A 20,916-nucleotide genomic window follows, 5' to 3' on the forward strand; every position below is an offset into this window, starting at 1 on the left:
AGAGAGAGAGAGAGAGAGAGAGAGAGAGAGAGAGAGAGAGAGAGAGAGAGAGAGAGAGAGAGAGAGAGAGAGAGAGAGAGAGAGAGAGAGAGAGAGAGAGAGAGAGAGAGAGAGAGAGAGAGAGAGAGAGAGAGAGAGAGAGAGAGAGAGAGAGAGAGAGAGAGAGAGAGAAAGAGAAGGTGGGGGGAGAGGGGAGGGAGGGAGAGAGGGGGGAGGAGAGGGGAGGTGGGGAGAGGGGGAGCGAAAGGAATAGAGAGAACGGTTTACATCAACATTAGAAATACAGAACTACAGTAAGTCAGTTTACAATAAGGTATTGTTTGACTCTATATCTCTGACAGAGAGGTTCTGCTTTGTTCGGTCTGGTTCCAATCCCATCTGACAGAATTCCCCTTAGAGTTCTGGAGGTTCTAGAAGTGGAACTCTCAACTGAAGCACCTCACAAGCTGAAGCTCATGCTGCATATGTCTACTATATGGAGAAACCATGGCAACAGCTACACTCAGCTCAACTCTACCACATTATGAATTAACTGACAGGACTGGGGCCTCGGAGACAGAAGCTGGGATAGCGAGGATATGATGTAGTGAGGGTAGGGCAGAGTCTGAAGTGGCACCCTATTCCCTATTTAGTGCACTAGTTTTGACCAGAGCCTATGCCTTGTGCCATTGCGGACGCACCTTAGTACATGGTGACATAAAAAATAGACAGCAAATTGGCCAGTGTTACCTAGTGTTGATTGTTCAGTGTAACGTTTCTAGTGTTGATTCAGGTGGTAAATTAACTCTTGAGAGTCATTCTGAATGCAGGTTGTGGGTGAATGAAAATTCCAACTGTTGGATAGCCTAACTTAGCTTTCAGTTAGTTAATTTTGGCCACCTGTGAGTGGAAGACTTGTAACAGTTTAAGTGGTCTATGGTTACGTTTGAGCATGTCTGCTGCCAGTTCTGAAGTCTTTGTAAATGCTTACATAAGAGCATGAGACCACGGAGGGGTTAGCTGACAACATCGAGAAAACGACGGGTGCGCTTCAACGGGGCAGAAGGCTGTGTGTTGTTGTGATTCTGGATGGTCAGTTAGGGAGCAACAATGAAAAGAAGCTGGTGTGGGGAATCGAAGGTGGCTCGTTTCAGCTAGTTTTATCTTGCTCTTGATCCCCATGTCTTGTTTTGAGGTGTTTTGACTGATGTTTCGTCTACGCTAATATGGCTAAAATTATCTAGCTAGCTAATCAACAACTGTAACACTGCATTGACATTAACTTGATGGAGAGGAGAAGATATGGGGATACAGTACAACGTGTGCAGTATGTCTCAGAAAGTGATATCATCACAGGTACAATTAGGTTCAGGGTGTAAGTGGACAGAGGATATGGTACCATTAACTAGTAGAAGAAGAAATGAATGCAATTACAGTACAGTAGATTAGAGGATGTATTGTAGAGGATGTATAAAGATAGTTACAGTACAGTAGACTAGAAGATGTATAATGACAGTAGTTACAGTAGAGGATGTATAATGACAGTAGTTACAGTAGAGGATGTATTTAGAGGATATGTAATGATACTTACAGTACGGTAAACTAAAGGATGTATAATGACAGTAGTTACAGTAGAGGATGTATAATAATAGTATTTACAGTTGAGGATGTATAATGATAGTAGTTAAAATATAGGATGTATAATGATAGTTACAATAGAGGATGTATCATGACAGTAGTTACAGTAGAGGATGTATAATGACTGCAGTTACAGTAGAGGATGTATAATAACAGTATTTACAGTTGAGGATGTATAATGATAGTAGTTAAAATATAGGATGTATAATGATAGTTACAATAGAGGATGTATCATGACAGTAGTTACAGTAGAGGATGTATCATGACAGTAGTTACAGTAGAGGATGTATAATGACAGTAGTTACAGTAGAGGATGTATAATGACAGTAGTTACAGTAGAGGATGTATAATGACAGTAGTTACAGTAGAGGATGTATAATGACAGTAGTTACAGTAGAGGATGTATAATGACAGTAGTTACAGTAGAGGATGTATAATGATAGTACTTACAGTAGAGGATGTATAATGACAGTAGTTACAGTAGAGGATGTATAATGATAGTAGTTACAGTAGAGGATGTATAATGATAGTTACAGTAGAGGATGTATAATGACAGTAGTTACAGTAGAGGATGTATAATGACAGTAGTTACAGTAGAGGATGTATAATGATAGTTACAGTAGAGGATGTATAATGATAGTCACAGTAGAGGATGTATAATGACAGTAGTTACAGTATAGGATGTATAATGATAGTAGTTACATTAGAGGATGTATAATGACAGTAGTTACAGTAGAGGATGTATAATGATAGTTACAGTAGAGGATGTATAATGACAGTAGTTACAGTATAATATGTATAATGACAGTAGTTACAGTAGAGTGAAAGTATAATGACATTAGTTACAGTAGAGGATGTATAATGACATTAGTTACATTAGAGGATGTATAATGATAGTAGTTACAGTAGAGGATGTATAATGACAGTAGTTACATTAGATGATGTATAATGATAGTAGTTACAGTAGAGGATGTATAATGACAGTAGTTACAGTATAGGATGTATAATGACTGTAGTTACAGTAGAGGATGTATAATGACATTAGTTACATAGAGGATGTATAATGACAGTAGTTACATAGAGGATGTATAATGACATTAGTTACAGTAGAGGATGTATAATGATAGTAGTTACAGTAGAGGATGTATAATGACAGTAGTTACATTAGATGATGTATAATGATAGTAGTTACAGTAGAGGATGTATAATGACAGTAGTTACAGTAGAGGATGTATAATGACATTAGTTACATATAGGATGTATAATGACAGTAGTTACAGTATAGGATGTATAATGACTGTAGTTACAGTAGAGGATGTATAATGACATTAGTTACATAGAGGATGTATAATGACAGCAGTTACAGTATAGGATGTATAATGACAGTAGTTACAGTAGAGGATGTATAATGACAGTAGTTACAGTAGAGGATGTATAAAGATATTTACAGTAGAGGATGTAAAATGACAGTAGTTACAGTAGAAGATGTATTTTAGAGGATGTATAATGATAGTTACAGTAGAGGATGTATAATGATAGTAGTCACAGTAGAGGTGTATAATGATAGTAGTTACAGTAGAATATGTATAATGACAGTAGTTACAGTAGAGGATGTATAATGACAGTAGTTACAATAGAGGATGAATTTAGAGGATATATAATGATAGTAGTTACAGTAGAGGATGTATAATGATAGTAGTTACAGTAGAGGATGTATAATGAAAATAGTTACAGTAGAGGATGTATAATGATAGTAGTTACAGTAGAGGATGTATAATGATAGTAGTTACAGTAGAGGATGTATAATGACAGTAGTTACAGTAGAGGATGTATAATGATAGTTACAGTAGAGGATGTATAATGATAGTCACAGTAGAGGATGTATAATGACAGTAGTTACAGTATAGGATGTATAATGATAGTAGTTACATTAGAGGATGTATAATGACAGTAGTTACAGTAGAGGATGTATAATGATAGTTACAGTAGAGGATGTATAATGACAGTAGTTACAGTATAATATGTATAATGACAGTAGTTACAGTAGAGGAAGTATAATGACAGTAGTTACAGTAGAGGATGTATAATGACATTAGTTACATTAGAGGATGTTTAATGATAGTAGTTACAGTAGAGGATGTATAATGACAGTAGTTACATTAGATGATGTATAATGATAGTAGTTACAGTAGAGGATGTATAATGACAGTAGTTACAGTATAGGATGTATAATGACTGTAGTTACAGTAGAGGATGTATAATGACATTAGTTACATAGAGGATGTATAATGACAGTAGTTACATAGAGGATGTATAATGACATTAGTTACAGTAGAGGATGTATAATGATAGTAGTTACAGTAGAGGATGTATAATGACAGTAGTTACATTAGATGATGTATAATGATAGTAGTTACAGTAGAGGATGTATAATGACAGTAGTTACAGTAGAGGATGTATAATGACATTAGTTACATATAGGATGTATAATGACAGTAGTTACAGTATAGGATGTATAATGACTGTAGTTACAGTAGAGGATGTATAATGACATTAGTTACATAGAGGATGTATAATGACAGTAGTTACAGTATAGGATGTATAATGACAGTAGTTACAGTAGAGGATGTATAATGACAGTAGTTACAGTAGAGGATGTATAAAGATATTTACAGTAGAGGATGTAAAATGACAGTAGTTACAGTAGAAGATGTATTTTAGAGGATGTATAATGATAGTTACAGTAGAGGATGTATAATGATAGTAGTCACAGTAGAGGTGTATAATGATAGTAGTTACAGTAGAATATGTATAATGACAGTAGTTACAGTAGAGGATGTATAATGACAGTAGTTACAATAGAGGATGAATTTAGAGGATATATAATGATAGTAGTTACAGTAGAGGATGTATAATGATAGTAGTTACAGTAGAGGATGTATAATGAAAATAGTTACAGTAGAGGATGTATAATGATAGTAGTTACAGTAGAGGATGTATAATGATAGTAGTTACAGTAGAGGATGTATAATGAAAATAGTTACAGTAGAGGATGTATAATGATAGTAGTTACAGTAGAGGATGTATATTGACAGTAGTTAGTGTAGAGGATGTATTTTTGAGGATATATAATGATAGTTACAGTACGGTAGACTAGAGGATGTACAATGAAAGTAATTACAGTGGAAGATATATAATGACAGTAGATACAGTAGAGGATGTATAATGATAGTTACAGTAGAGGATGTATAATGACAGTAGTTACAGTAGAGGATGTATAATGATAGTAGTTACATTAGAGGATGTATAATGATAGTAGTTACAGTAGAGGATGTATAATGACAGTAGTTACAGTAGAGGATGTATAATGATAGTAGTTACAGTAGAGGATGTATAATGACAGTAGTTACAGTAGAGGATGTATAATGATAGTTACAGTAGAGGATGTATAATGATGGTAGTTACAGTAGAGGATGTATAATGACAGTAGTTACAGTAGAGGATGTATAATGACAGTAGTTACAGTAGAGGATGTATAATGACAGTAGTTACAGTAGAGGATGTATAATGACAGTAGTTACAGTAGAGGATGTATAATGACAGTAGTTACAGTAGAGGATGTATAATGACAGTAGTTACAGTAGAGGATGTATAATGATAGTACTTACAGTAGAGGATGTATAATGACAGTAGTTACAGTAGAGGATGTATAATGATAGTAGTTACAGTAGAGGATGTATAATGATAGTTACAGTAGAGGATGTATAATGACAGTAGTTACAGTAGAGGATGTATAATGACAGTAGTTACAGTAGAGGATGTATAATGATAGTTACAGTAGAGGATGTATAATGATAGTCACAGTAGAGGATGTATAATGACAGTAGTTACAGTATAGGATGTATAATGATAGTAGTTACATTAGAGGATGTATAATGACAGTAGTTACAGTAGAGGATGTATAATGATAGTTACAGTAGAGGATGTATAATGACAGTAGTTACAGTATAATATGTATAATGACAGTAGTTACAGTAGAGGAAGTATAATGACAGTAGTTACAGTAGAGGATGTATAATGACATTAGTTACATTAGAGGATGTATAATGATAGTAGTTACAGTAGAGGATGTATAATGACAGTAGTTACATTAGATGATGTATAATGATAGTAGTTACAGTAGAGGATGTATAATGACAGTAGTTACAGTATAGGATGTATAATGACTGTAGTTACAGTAGAGGATGTATAATGACATTAGTTACATAGAGGATGTATAATGACAGTAGTTACATAGAGGATGTATAATGACATTAGTTACAGTAGAGGATGTATAATGATAGTAGTTACAGTAGAGGATGTATAATGACAGTAGTTACATTAGATGATGTATAATGATAGTAGTTACAGTAGAGGATGTATAATGACAGTAGTTACAGTAGAGGATGTATAATGACATTAGTTACATATAGGATGTATAATGACAGTAGTTACAGTATAGGATGTATAATGACTGTAGTTACAGTAGAGGATGTATAATGACATTAGTTACATAGAGGATGTATAATGACAGTAGTTACAGTATAGGATGTATAATGACAGTAGTTACAGTAGAGGATGTATAATGACAGTAGTTACAGTAGAGGATGTATAAAGATATTTACAGTAGAGGATGTAAAATGACAGTAGTTACAGTAGAAGATGTATTTTAGAGGATGTATAATGATAGTTACAGTAGAGGATGTATAATGATAGTAGTCACAGTAGAGGTGTATAATGATAGTAGTTACAGTAGAATATGTATAATGACAGTAGTTACAGTAGAGGATGTATAATGACAGTAGTTACATAGAGGATGTATAATGATAGTAGTTACAGTAGAGGATGTATAATGATAGTAGTTACAGTAGAGGATGTATAATGAAAATAGTTACAGTAGAGGATGTATAATGATAGTAGTTACAGTAGAGGATGTATATTGACAGTAGTTAGTGTAGAGGATGTATTTTTGAGGATATATAATGATAGTTACAGTACGGTAGACTAGAGGATGTACAATGAAAGTAGTTACAGTGGAAGATATATAATGACAGTAGATACAGTAGAGGATGTATAATGATAGTTACAGTAGAGGATGTATAATGACAGTAGTTACAGTAGAGGATGTATAATGATAGTAGTTACATTAGAGGATGTATAATGATAGTAGTTACAGTAGAGGATGTATAATGACAGTAGTTACAGTAGAGGATGTATAATGATAGTAGTTACAGTAGAGGATGTATAATGACAGTAGTTACAGTAGAGGATGTATAATGATAGTTACAGTAGAGGATGTATAATGATGGTAGTTACAGTAGAGGATTTATAATGACAGTAGTTACAGTAGAGGATGTATAATGACAGTAGTTACATAGAGGATGTATAATGACATTAGTTACAGTAGAGGATGAATAATGATAGTAGTTACAGTAGAGGATTTATAATGACAGTAGTTACAGTAGAGGATGTATAATGACAGTAGTTACAGTAGAGGATGTATAATGACAATAGTTACATAGATGATGTATAATGACAGTAGTTACATAGAGGATGTATAATGACATTAGTTACAGTAGAGGATGTATAATGATAGTAGTTACAGTATATTATGTATAATGACTGTAATTACAGTAGAGGGTGTATAATGATAGTTACAGTAGAGGATGTATAATGACAGTAGTTACAGTATAGGATGTATAATGACAGTAGTTACATAGAGGATGTATAATGACAGTAGTTACAGTAGATTATGTATTTTAGAGGATGTATAATGACAGTAGTTAGAGTAGATGATGTATTTTAGAGGATGTATAATTATAGTTACAGTAGAGGATGTATAATGATAGTAGTCACAGTAGAGGATGTATAATGATAGTAGTTACAGTAGAATATGTATAATGACAGTATTTACAGTAGAGGATGTATAATGATAGTTACAGTAGAGGATGTATAATGACAGTAGTTACAGTATAATATGTATAATGACAGTAGTTACAGTAGAGGAAGTATAATGACAGTAGTTACAGTAGAGGATGTATAATGACATTAGTTACATTAGAGGATGTATAATGATAGTAGTTACAGTAGAGGATGTATAATGACAGTGAGTTACAGTATAGGATGTATAATGACTGTAGTTACAGTAGAGGATGTATAATGACATTAGTTACATAGAGGATGTATAATGACAGTGAGTTACATAGAGGATGTATAATGACATTAGTTACAGTAGAGGATGTATAATGATAGTGAGTTACAGTAGAGGATGTATAATGACAGTAGTTACAGTAGAGGATGTATAATGACAGTAGTTACAGTAGAGGATGTATAATGACAATAGTTACAGTAGAGGATGCATAATGACAGCAGTTACAGTAGAGGATGTATAATGACAGTAGTTACAGTAGAGGATGTATAATGACAGTAGTTACATAGAGGATGTATAATGATAGTAGTTACAGTAGAGGATGTATAATGATAGTAGTTACAGTAGAGGATGTATAATGAAAATAGTTACAGTAGAGGATGTATATTGACAGTAGTTAGTGTAGAGGATGTATTTTTGAGGATATATAATGATAGTTACAGTACGGTAGACTAGAGGATGTACAATGAAAGTAATTACAGTGGAAGATATATAATGACAGTAGATACAGTAGAGGATGTATAATGATAGTTACAGTAGAGGATGTATAATGACAGTAGTTACAGTAGAGGATGTATAATGATAGTAGTTACATTAGAGGATGTATAATGATAGTAGTTACAGTAGAGGATGTATAATGATAGTAGTTACAGTAGAGGATGTATAATGATAGTAGTTACAGTAGAGGATGTATAATGACAGTAGTTACAGTAGAGGATGTATAATGATAGTTACAGTAGAGGATGTATAATGATGGTAGTTACAGTAGAGGATTTATAATGACAGTAGTTACAGTAGAGGATGTATAATGACAGTAGTTACAGTAGAGGATGTATAATGACAGTAGTTACATAGAGGATGTATAATGACATTAGTTACAGTGGAGGATGTATAATGATAGTAGTTACAGTAGAGGATTTATAATGACAGTAGTTACAGTAGAGGATGTATAATGACAGTAGTTACAGTAGAGGATGTATAATGACAATAGTTACATAGATGATGTATAATGACAGTAGTTACATAGAGGATGTATAATGACATTAGTTACAGTAGAGGATGTATAATGATAGTAGTTACAGTAGATTATGTATAATGACTGTAGTTACAGTAGAGGGTGTATAATGATAGTTACAGTAGAGGATGTATAATGACAGTAGTTACAGTATAGGATGTATAATGACAGTAGTTACAGTAGAGGATGTATGATGATAGTAGTAATAGTAGATGATGTATAAAGCTATTTACAGTAGAGGATGTAAAATGACAGTAGTTACATAGAGGATGTATAATGACAGTAGTTACAGTAGATTATGTATTTTTAGAGGATGTATAATGACAGTAGTTAGAGTAGATGATGTATTTTTAGAGGATGTATAATTATAGTTACAGTAGAGAGATGTATAATGATAGTAGTCACAGTAGAGGATGTATAATGATAGTAGTTACAGTAGAATATGTATAATGACAGTATTTACAGTAGAGGATGTATAATGATAGTTACAGTAGAGGATGTATAATGACAGTAGTTACAGTATAATATGTATAATGACAGTAGTTACAGTAGAGGAAGTATAATGACAGTAGTTACAGTAGAGGATGTATAATGACATTAGTTACATTAGAGGATGTATAATGATAGTAGTTACAGTAGAGGATGTATAATGATAGTAGTTACATTAGAGGATGTATAATGATAGTAGTTACAGTAGAGGATGTATAATGATAGTAGTTACAGTAGAGGATGTATAATGACAGTAGTTACAGTAGAGGATGTATAATGATAGTAGTTACAGTAGAGGATGTATAATGACAGTAGTTACAGTAGAGGATGTATAATGATAGTTACAGTAGAGGATGTATAATGATGGTAGTTACAGTAGAGGATTTATAATGACAGTAGTTACAGTAGAGGATGTATAATGACAGTAGTTACAGTAGAGGATGTATAATGACATTAGTTACAGTAGAGGATGTATAATGATAGTAGTTACAGTAGAGGATTTATAATGACAGTAGTTACAGTAGAGGATGTATAATGACAGTAGTTACAGTAGAGGATGTATAATGACAATAGTTACATAGATGATGTATAATGACAGTAGTTACATAGAGGATGTATAATGACATTAGTTACAGTAGAGGATGCATAATGATAGTAGTTACAGTAGATTATGTATAATGACTGTAGTTACAGTAGAGGGTGTATAATGATAGTTACAGTAGAGGATGTATAATGACAGTAGTTACAGTATAGGATGTATAATGACAGTAGTTACAGTAGAGGATGTATGATGATAGTAGTAATAGTAGATGATGTATAAAGCTATTTACAGTAGAGGATGTATAATGACAGTAGTTACAGTAGATTATGTATTTTAGAGGATGTATAATGACAGTAGTTAGAGTAGATGATGTATTTTAGAGGATGTATAATTATAGTTACAGTAGAGGATGTATAATGATAGTAGTCACAGTAGAGGATGTATAATGATAGTAGTTACAGTAGAATATGTATAATGACAGTATTTACAGTAGAGGATGTATAATGATAGTTACAGTAGAGGATGTATAATGACAGTAGTTACAGTATAATATGTATAATGACAGTAGTTACAGTAGAGGAAGTATAATGACAGTAGTTACAATAGAGGATGTATAATGACATTAGTTACATTAGAGGATGTATAATGATAGTAGTTACAGTAGAGGATGTATAATGACTGTAGTTACAGTAGAGGATGTATAATGACATTAGTTACATAGAGGATGTATAATGACAGTAGTTACATAGAGGATGTATAATGACATTAGTTACAGTAGAGGATGTATAATGATAGTAGTTACAGTAGAGGATGTATAATGACAGTAGTTACAGTAGAGGATGTATAATGACAGTAGTTACAGTATAGGATGTATAATGACAATAGTTACAGTAGAGGATGTATAATGACAGTAGTTACAGTAGAGGATGCATAATGACAGCAGTTACAGTAGAGGATGTATAATGACAGTAGTTACAGTAGAGGATGTATAATGACAGTAGTTACATAGAGGATGTATAATGATAGTAGTTACAGTAGAGGATGTATAATGATAGTAGTTACAGTAGAGGATGTATAATGAAAATAGTTACAGTAGAGGATGTATAATGATAGTAGATACAGTAGAGGATGTATATTGACAGTAGTTAGTGTAGAGGATGTATTTTAGAGGATATATAATGATAGTTACAGTACGGTAGACTAGAGGATGTACAATGAAAGTAATTACAGTGGAAGATATATAATGACAGTAGATACAGTAGAGGATGTATAATGATAGTTACAGGAAAGGATGTATAATGATAGTAGTTACATTAGAGGATGTATAATGATAGTAGTTACAGTAGAGGATGTATAATGACAGTAGTTACAGTAGAGGATGTATAATGATAGTAGTTACAGTAGAGGATGTATAATGACAGTAGTTACAGTAGAGGATGTATAATGATAGTTACAGTAGAGGATGTATAATGATGGTAGTTACAGTAGAGGATTTATAATGACAGTAGTTACAGTAGAGGATGTATAATGACAGTAGTTACAGTAGAGGATGTATAATGACAATAGTTACATAGATGATGTATAATGACAGTAGTTACATAGAGGATGTATAATGACATTAGTTACAGTAGAGGATGTATAATGATAGTAGTTACAGTAGATTATGTATAATGACTGTAGTTACAGTAGAGGGTGTATAATGATAGTTACAGTAGAGGATGTATAATGACAGTAGTTACAGTATAGGATGTATAATGACAGTAGTTACAGTAGAGGATGTATGATGATAGTAGTAATAGTAGATGATGTATAAAGCTATTTACAGTAGAGGATGTAAAATGACAGTAGTTACATAGAGGATGTATAATGACAGTAGTTACAGTAGATTATGTATTTTAGAGGATGTATAATGACAGTAGTTAGAGTAGATGATGTATTTTAGAGGATGTATAATTATAGTTACAGTAGAGGATGTATAATGATAGTAGTCACAGTAGAGGATGTATAATGATAGTAGTTACAGTAGAATATGTATAATGACAGTATTTACAGTAGAGGATGTATAATGATAGTTACAGTAGAGGATGTATAATGACAGTAGTTACAGTATAATATGTATAATGACAGTAGTTACAGTAGAGGAAGTATAATGACAGTAGTTACAGTAGAGGATGTATAATGACATTAGTTACATTAGAGGATGTATAATGATAGTAGTTACAGTAGAGGATGTATAATGACAGTAGTTACAGTATAGGATGTATAATGACTGTAGTTACAGTAGAGGATGTATAATGACATTAGTTACATAGAGGATGTATAATGACAGTAGTTACATAGAGGATGTATAATGACATTAGTTACAGTAGAGGATGTATAATGATAGTAGTTACAGTAGAGGATGTATAATGACAGTAGTTACAGTAGAGGATGTATAATGACGGTAGTTACAGTAGAGGATGTATAATGACAATAGTTACAGTAGAGGATGCATAATGACAGCAGTTACAGTAGAGGATGTATAATGACAGTAGTTACAGTAGAGGATGTATAATGACAGTAGTTACATAGAGGATGTATAATGATAGTAGTTACAGTAGAGGATGTATAATGATAGTAGTTACAGTAGAGGATGTATATTGACAGTAGTTAGTGTAGAGGATGTATTTTAGAGGATATATAATGATAGTTACAGTACGGTAGACTAGAGGATGTACAATGAAAGTAATTACAGTGGAAGATATATAATGACAGTAGATACAGTAGAGGATGTATAATGATAGTAGTTACAGTAGAGGATGTATAATGACAGTAGTTACAGTAGAGGATGTATAATGATAGTTACATTAGAGGATGTATAATGACAGTAGTTACAGTAGAGGATGTATAATGACAGTAGTTACAGTAGAGGATGTATAATGATAGTAGTTACAGTATAGGATGTATAATGACAGTAGTTACAGTAGAGGATGTATAATGATAGTTACAGTAAAGGATGTATAATGATAGTAGTTACATTAGAGGATGTATAATGATAGTAGTTACAGTAGAGGATGTATAATGACATTAGTTACAGTAGAGGATGTATAATGATAGTAGTTACAGTAGAGGATGTATAATGACAGTAGTTACAGTAGAGGATGTATAATGACAGTAGTTACAGTAGAGGATGTATAATGACAGTAGTTACATAGAGGATGTATAATGACATTAGTTACAGTAGAGGATGTATAATGATAGTAGTTACAGTAGAGGATTTATAATGACAGTAGTTACAGTAGAGGATGTATAATGACAGTAGTTACAGTAGAGGATGTATAATGAGAATAGTTACATAGATTATGTATAATGACAGTAGTTACATAGAGGATGTATAATGACATTAGTTACAGTAGAGGATGTATAATGATAGTAGTTACAGTAGATTATGTATAATGACTGTAGTTACAGTAGAGGGTGTATAATGATAGTTACAGTAGAGGATGTATAATGACAGTAGTTACATAGAGGATGTATAATGACAGTAGTTACAGTAGATTATGTATTTTAGAGGATGTATAATGACAGTAGTTAGAGTAGATGATGTATTTTAGAGGATGTATAATTATAGTTACAGTAGAGGATGTATAATGATAGTAGTCACAGTAGAGGATGTATAATGATAGTAGTTACAGTAGAATATGTATAATGACAGTATTTACAGTAGAGGATGTATAATGATAGTTACAGTAGAGGATGTATAATGACAGTAGTTACAGTATAATATGTATAATGACAGTAGTTACAGTAGAGGATGTATAATGACAGTAGTTACAGTAGAGGATGTATAATGACATTAGTTACATTAGAGGATGTATAATGATAGTAGTTACAGTAGAGGATGTATAATGACAGTAGTTACAGTATAGGATGTATAATGACTGTAGTTACAGTAGAGGATGTATAATGACATTAGTTACATTGAGGATGTATAATGACAGTAGTTACATAGAGGATGTATAGTGACATTAGTTACAGTAGAGGATGTATAATGACATTAGTTACATAGAGGATGTATAATGACAGTAGTTACAGTATAGGATGTATAATGACTGTAGTTACAGTAGAGGATGTATAATGACATTAGTTACATAGAGGATGTATAATGACTGTAGTTACAGTAGAGGATGTATAATGACATTAGTTACATAGAGGATGTATAATGACAGTAGTTACAGTATAGGATGTATAATGACTGTAGTTACAGTAGAGGATGTATAATGACATTAGTTACATAGAGGATGTATAATGACTGTAGTTACAGTAGAGGATGTATAATGACATTAGTTACATAGAGGATGTATAATGACAGTAGTTACAGTAGAGGATGTATAATGACTGTAGTTACAGTAGAGGATGTATAATGATAGTTACAGTAGAGGATGTATAATGACAGTAGTTACAGTATAGGATGTATAATGACAGTAGTTACAGTAGAGGATGTATAATGACAGTAGTTACAGTAGAGGATGTATAATGACAATAGTTACAGTAGAGGATGCATAATGACAGCAGTTACAGTAGAGGATGTATAATGACAGTAGTTACAGTAGAGGATGTATTTTAGAGGATGTATAATGATAGTTACAGTAGAGGATGTATAATGATAGTAGTCACAGTAGAGGATGTATAATGATAGTAGTTACAGTAGAATATGTATAATGACAGTAGTTACAGTAGAGGATGTATAATGACAATAGTTACAGTAGAGGATGCATAATGACAGCAGTTACAGTAGAGGATGTATAATGACAGTAGTTACAGTAGAGGATGTATAATGACAGTAGTTACATAGAGGATGTATAATGATAGTAGTTACAGTAGAGGATGTATAATGATAGTAGTTACAGTAGAGGATGTATTATGAAAATAGTTACAGTAGAGGATGTATAATGATAGTAGTTACAGTAGAGGATGTATATTGACAGTAGTTAGTGTAGAGGATGTATTTTAGAGGATATATAATGATAGTTACAGTACGGTAGACTAGAGGATGTACAATGAAAGTAATTACAGTGGAAGATATATAATGACAGTAGATACAGTAGAGGACGTATAATGATAGTTACAGTAGAGGATGTATAATGACAGTAGTTACAGTAGAGGATGTATAATGATAGTAGTTACATTAGAGGATGTATAATGATAGTAGTTACAGTAGAGGATGTATAATGACAGTAGTTACAGTAGAGGATGTATAATGATAGTAGTTACAGTAGAGGATGTATAATGACAGTAGTTACAGTAGAGGATGTATAATGATAGTTACAGTAGAGGATGTATAATGATGGTAGTTACAGTAGAGGATTTATAATGACAGTAGTTACAGTAGAGGATGTATAATGACAGTAGATACAGTAGAGGATGTATAATGACAATAGTTACATAGATGATGTATAATGACAGTAGTTACATAGAGGATGTATAATGACATTAGTTACAGTAGAGGATGTATAATGATAGTAGTTACAGTAGATTATGTATAATGACTGTAGTTACAGTAGAGGGTGTATAATGATAGTTACAGTAGAGGATGTATAATGACAGTAGTTACAGTATAGGATGTATAATGACAGTAGTTACAGTAGAGGATGTATGATGATAGTAGTAATAGTAGATGATGTATAAAGCTATTTACAGTAGAGGATGTAAAATGACAGTAGTTACATAGAGGATGTATAATGACAGTAGTTACAGTAGATTATGTATTTTAGAGGATGTATAATGACAGTAGTTAGAGTAGATGATGTATTTTAGAGAATGTATAATTATAGTTACAGTAGAGGATGTATAATGATAGTAGTCACAGTAGAGGATGTATAATGATAGTAGTTACAGTAGAATATGTATAATGACAGTATTTACAGTAGAGGATGTATAATGACAGTAGTTACAATATAATATGTATAATGAAAGTAGTTACATTAGAGGATGTATTTAGAGGATATATAATGATAGTTACAATATGGCAAACTAGAGGATGTATAATGACAGTAGTTACGGTAGAGGATGTATAATGACAGTAGTTACAGTAGAGGATGCATAATGATAGTAGTAATAGTAGAGGATGTATGAAGATAGTTACAGTAGAGGATGTATAATGATAATAGTTACAGTAGAGGATGTATATTGACAGTAGTTACAGTAGAGGATGTATTTTAGAGGATATATAATGATAGTTACAGTACGGTAGACTAGAGGATGTACAATTACAGTAATTACAGTGGAGGATGTATAATGATAGTAGTTACAGTAGAGGATGTATAATGACAGTAGTTACAGTAGAGGATGTATAATGACAGTAGTTACAGTAGATTATGTATAATGACTGTAGTTACAGTAGAGGGTGTATAATGATAGTTAAAGTAGAGGATGTATAATGACAGTAGTTACAGTATAGGATGTATAATGACAGTAGTTACAGTAGAAGATATAAAATGACAGAAGTAACATAGAGGATGTATAATGACAGTAGTTACAGTATAGGATGTATAATGACAGTAGTTACAGTAGAAGATATAAAATGACAGAAGTAACAGAGGATGTATAATGACAGTAGTTACAGTATAGGATGTATAATGACAGTAGTTACAGTAGAGGATGTATAATGACAGTAGTTACAGTAGAGGATGTATAATGACAGTAGTTACAGTAGAGGATGTATAATGACAGTAGTTACAATAGAGGATGTATAATGACAGTAGTTACAGTAGAGGATGTATAATGACAGCAGTTACAGTAAAGGATGTATAATGGTAGTTACAGTAGAGGATGTATAATGACAGTAGTTACATAGAGGATGTAAAATGACAGTAGTTACATAGAGGATGTATAATGACAGTAGTTACATTAGAGGATGTATAATGATAGTACTTACAGTAGAGGATGTATAATGATAGTAGTAATAGTAGAGGATGTATAATGATAGTAGTTACAGTAGAGGATATATAATGATAGTTACAGTAGAGGATGTATAATGACAGTAGTTACAGTAGAGGATGTATAATGACAGTATTTACAGTAGAGGATGTATAATGATAGTAGTTACAATATAGGATGTATCATGATAGTTACAATAGAGGATGTATAATGATAGTAGTTACAGTAGAGGATGTATAATGATAGTTACAGTAGAGGATGTATAATGATAGTAGTAATAGTAGAGGATGTATAATGACAGTAGTTACAGTAGAGGATGCACCCCTCCTCAAAAAACCTACACTCGATCCCTCCGATGTCAACAACTACAGACCAGTATCCCTTCTTTCTTTTCTCTCCAAAACTCTTGAGCGTGCCGTCTTTAGCCAACTCTCTTGCTATCTCTCTCAGAATGACCTTCTTGATCCAAACCAGTCAGGTTTCAAGACTGGTCATTCAACTGAGACTGCTCTTCTCTGTGTCACAGAGGCTCTCCGCACTGCTAAAGCTAACTCTCTCTCCTCTGCTCTTGTCCTTCTAGACCTGTCTGCTGCCTTTGATACAGTGAACCATCAGATCCTCCTCTCCACCCTCGCCGAGCTGGGCATCTCCGGCGCGGCTCACTCTTGGATTGCATCCTACCTGACCGGTCGCTCCTACCAAGGGGCGTGACGAGAAGCTGTCTCCGCACCACGTGCTCTCACCACTGGTGTCCCCCAGGGCTCAGTTCTATGCCCTCTCATATTCTCGCTATACACCAAGTCACTTGGCTCTGTCATATCCTCACATGGCCTCTCCTATCATTGCTACGCTGACGACACACAACTAATCTTCTCCTTTCCCCCTTCTGATAACCAGGTGGCGAATCGCATCTCTGCATGTCTGGCAGACATATCAGTATGGATGACGGATCACCACCTCAAGCTGAACCTCGGCAAGACGGAGCTGCTCTTCCTCCCGGGGAAGGACTGCCCGTTCCATGATCTCGCCATCACGGTTGACAACTCCGTTGTGTCCTCCTCCCAGAGTGCGAAGAGCCTTGGCGTGACCCTGGACAACACCCTGTCGTTCTCCGCTAACATCAAGGCGGTGACCCGATCCTGTAGGTTCATGCTCTACAACATTCGGAGAGTACGACCCTGCCTTACACAGGAAGCGGCACAAGTCCTAATCCAGGCACTTGTCATCTCCCGTCTTGATTACTGCAACTCGCTGTTGGCTGGGCTCCCTGCCTGTGCCATTAAACCCCCTACAACTCATCCAGAATGCCGCAGCCCGTCTGGTGTTCAACCTTCCCAAGTTCTCTCACGTCACCCCGCTCCTCCGCACACTCCACTGGCTTCCAGTTGAAGCTTGCATCTGCTACAAGACCATGGTGCTTGCCTACGGAGCTGTGAGGGGAACGACACCTCCGTACCTTCAGGCTCTGATCAGTCCCTACACCCAAACGAGGGCACTGCGTTCATCCACCTCTGGCCTGCTGGCTCCCCTACCTCTGCGGAAGCATAGTTCCCGCTCAGCCCAGTCAAAACTGTTCGCTGCTCTGGCACCCCAATGGTGGAACAAGCTCCCTCACGACGCCAGGACAGCGGAGTCACTCACCACCTTCCGGAGACATTTGAAACCCCACCTCTTTAAGAAATACCTGGGTTAGGATAAAGTAATCCTTCTACCCCCCCCTTCACTCCAACCCCCCCCCAAAAAAAATATATAAAAATAAGAGCGTCTGCTAAATGACGTAAATGTAAATGTAAATGTATAATGACAGTAGTTACAGTAGAGGATGTATAATGATAGTAGTTACAGTAGAGGATGTATAATGACAGTAGTTACAGTAGAGGATGTATAATGACAGTAGTTACAGTAGAGGATGTATAATGACAGTAGTTACAGTAGAGGATGTATAATGACAGTAGTTACAGTAGAGGATGTATAATGATAGTAGTTACAGTAGAGGATGTATAATGACAGTAGTTACAGTAGAGGATGTATAATGACAGTAGTTACAGTAGAGGATGTATAATGACAGTAGTTACAGTAGAGGATGTATAATGACAGTAGTTACAGTAGAGGATGTATAATGACAGTAGTTACAGTAGAGGATGTATAATGATAGTTACAGAAGAGGATGTACAATGATAGTTACAGTAGAGGATGTATAATGATAGTAGTTATAGTAGAGGATTTATAATGATAGTAGTTACAGTAAAATATATTTTGATTTGTTTAACACTTTTCTGGTTATTACATGATTCAATATGTGTTATTTCATAGTTTTGTTGTCTTCACTATTATTCTACAATGTAAAACATTTTTAAAAGGTGTTTCTAAACGTTTGACTGGTAGTGTACATATATATTCCGGACTCTGACATTACTTTTTCTAATATTTATAAATTTCTTAATTCCTTTCTTAAAATTTTTGGGATTTACGTGTATTGTTTTGTATTGTTAGATATTACTGTACTGTTGGAGCTATGAACATAAGCATTTCCCTACACCCGCGATAAGCTCTGCAAAATATGTGTATGCAACAAATAAAATTGGATTTTATTTGATTACTACAGCTGCATGAAGTCCTCAATTCAGGGGGAAGATAAGAGAAGGAGGGAAGAGGAGAAAGAAAGAAGTGGATATCAACTTTCATTAACAAGGGTCACTGGCTATTGGCTAACGGCCTATGATGACTGGCTAATGGCTAATGACCTAGGATGACTGGCTATTGGCTAACGGCCTAGGATGACTGGCTATTGGCTAATGGCCTAAGATGACTGGCTATTGGCTAATGGCCTAGAGGTGACTGGCTATTGGCTAAAGGATGACTGGCTATTGGCTGACGGCCTAGAGATGACTGACTATTGGCTAACGGCCAGAGGCATTGTCAGGGGTTTGTAACAGGCTTGTAACACTCTTGTAGTAGGGAATATATGGATCTTTACAAGGGCTTTCATTGTTTTAATTAAACAGCAAATAAATACACATCTTACCCAGACACTTACACCCACCTTCACATGCACGTTAAACACCCATTCACACCTGCACATGCACGTTAAACACCCATTCACACCTGCACATGCACGTTAAACACCCATTCACACCTGCACATGCACATTAAACACCCATTCACACCTGCACATGCACATTAAACAAAGCAAGAAATAAACAGAGTATGACAACAAGTCTCTCTCTCTCTCCCTCTCTCTCTCTCTCTCTCTCTCTCTCTCTCTCATACACACGCTCAAAATAAATCTTACACATTCAACTCAGAGAACATGTAGTCTTCCTTTCTCAGAAAACACCATTATGGGGCGCTACAATCTAATTCACCATTTTTTCCCCTGTGGCCACTTTCCGATTTTCTCTAAGGAGAGAGCTCCAAATCTGCACAATCTGAATCACAGCAATCATATATTATGGTTGATTTAACAGATAATGAGTTGTATTAGGTTATGGGACATTGTGTGTGTGTGTGTGTGTGTGTGTGTGTGTGTGTGTGTGTGTGTGTGTGTGTGTGTGTGTGTGTGTGTGTGTGTGTGTGTGTGTGTGTGTGTGTGTGTGTGTGTGTGTGTGTGTGTGTGTGTGTGCGTGCGTGCGTGCGTGCGTGCGTGCGTGCGTGCGTGCGTGCGTGCGTGCGTGCGTGCGTGCGTGCGTGCGTGCGTGCGTGCATGCGTGTGTGTATTTGGTTATAGAATATCATGTGGGAAGCAGTGGGTGTTTTGTCTTGTTCAGTGAGCTCTGTTACTATGGACATCTGATGTGGAGACAGAAAACACCACAGTCCGTTAGATGTCTGGGTGAACTGACGGGCCTACAGATCAGATCTCCTGCAGTGACGTAAGGTACAGAGAACGGCTCTTCATGATGCCTCCATTAAACAGATATAAACTATACCATGGCCTCTCTCTGTTACCTGGATATGATTCTCATTCTCACCACCGTCACCATCACCCTTCACCATCACCACCATCCCATCATCATCACCCGCACCATCACCCTTCACCATCACCACCATCCCTCATCATCACCCGCACCATCACCCTTCACCATCACCACCATCCCTCATCATCACCCGCACCATCACCCTTCACCATCACCACCATCCCTCATCATC

At 34.9% G+C, this 20,916-nt stretch overlaps 1 protein-coding gene across 1 annotated transcript in view; it reads right to left on the reverse strand.

The window, feature by feature from the left end:
• LOC121541364 (short transient receptor potential channel 4-like) overlaps positions 1–20,916 on the reverse strand; it is a 68,937-nt gene that overhangs the window by 277 nt on the left and 47,744 nt on the right. The window lies entirely within an intron of this gene.

Source organism: Coregonus clupeaformis, chromosome 27 (assembly GCF_020615455.1).
Source record: "Coregonus clupeaformis isolate EN_2021a chromosome 27, ASM2061545v1, whole genome shotgun sequence".
NCBI lineage: Eukaryota > Metazoa > Chordata > Actinopteri > Salmoniformes > Salmonidae > Coregonus > Coregonus clupeaformis.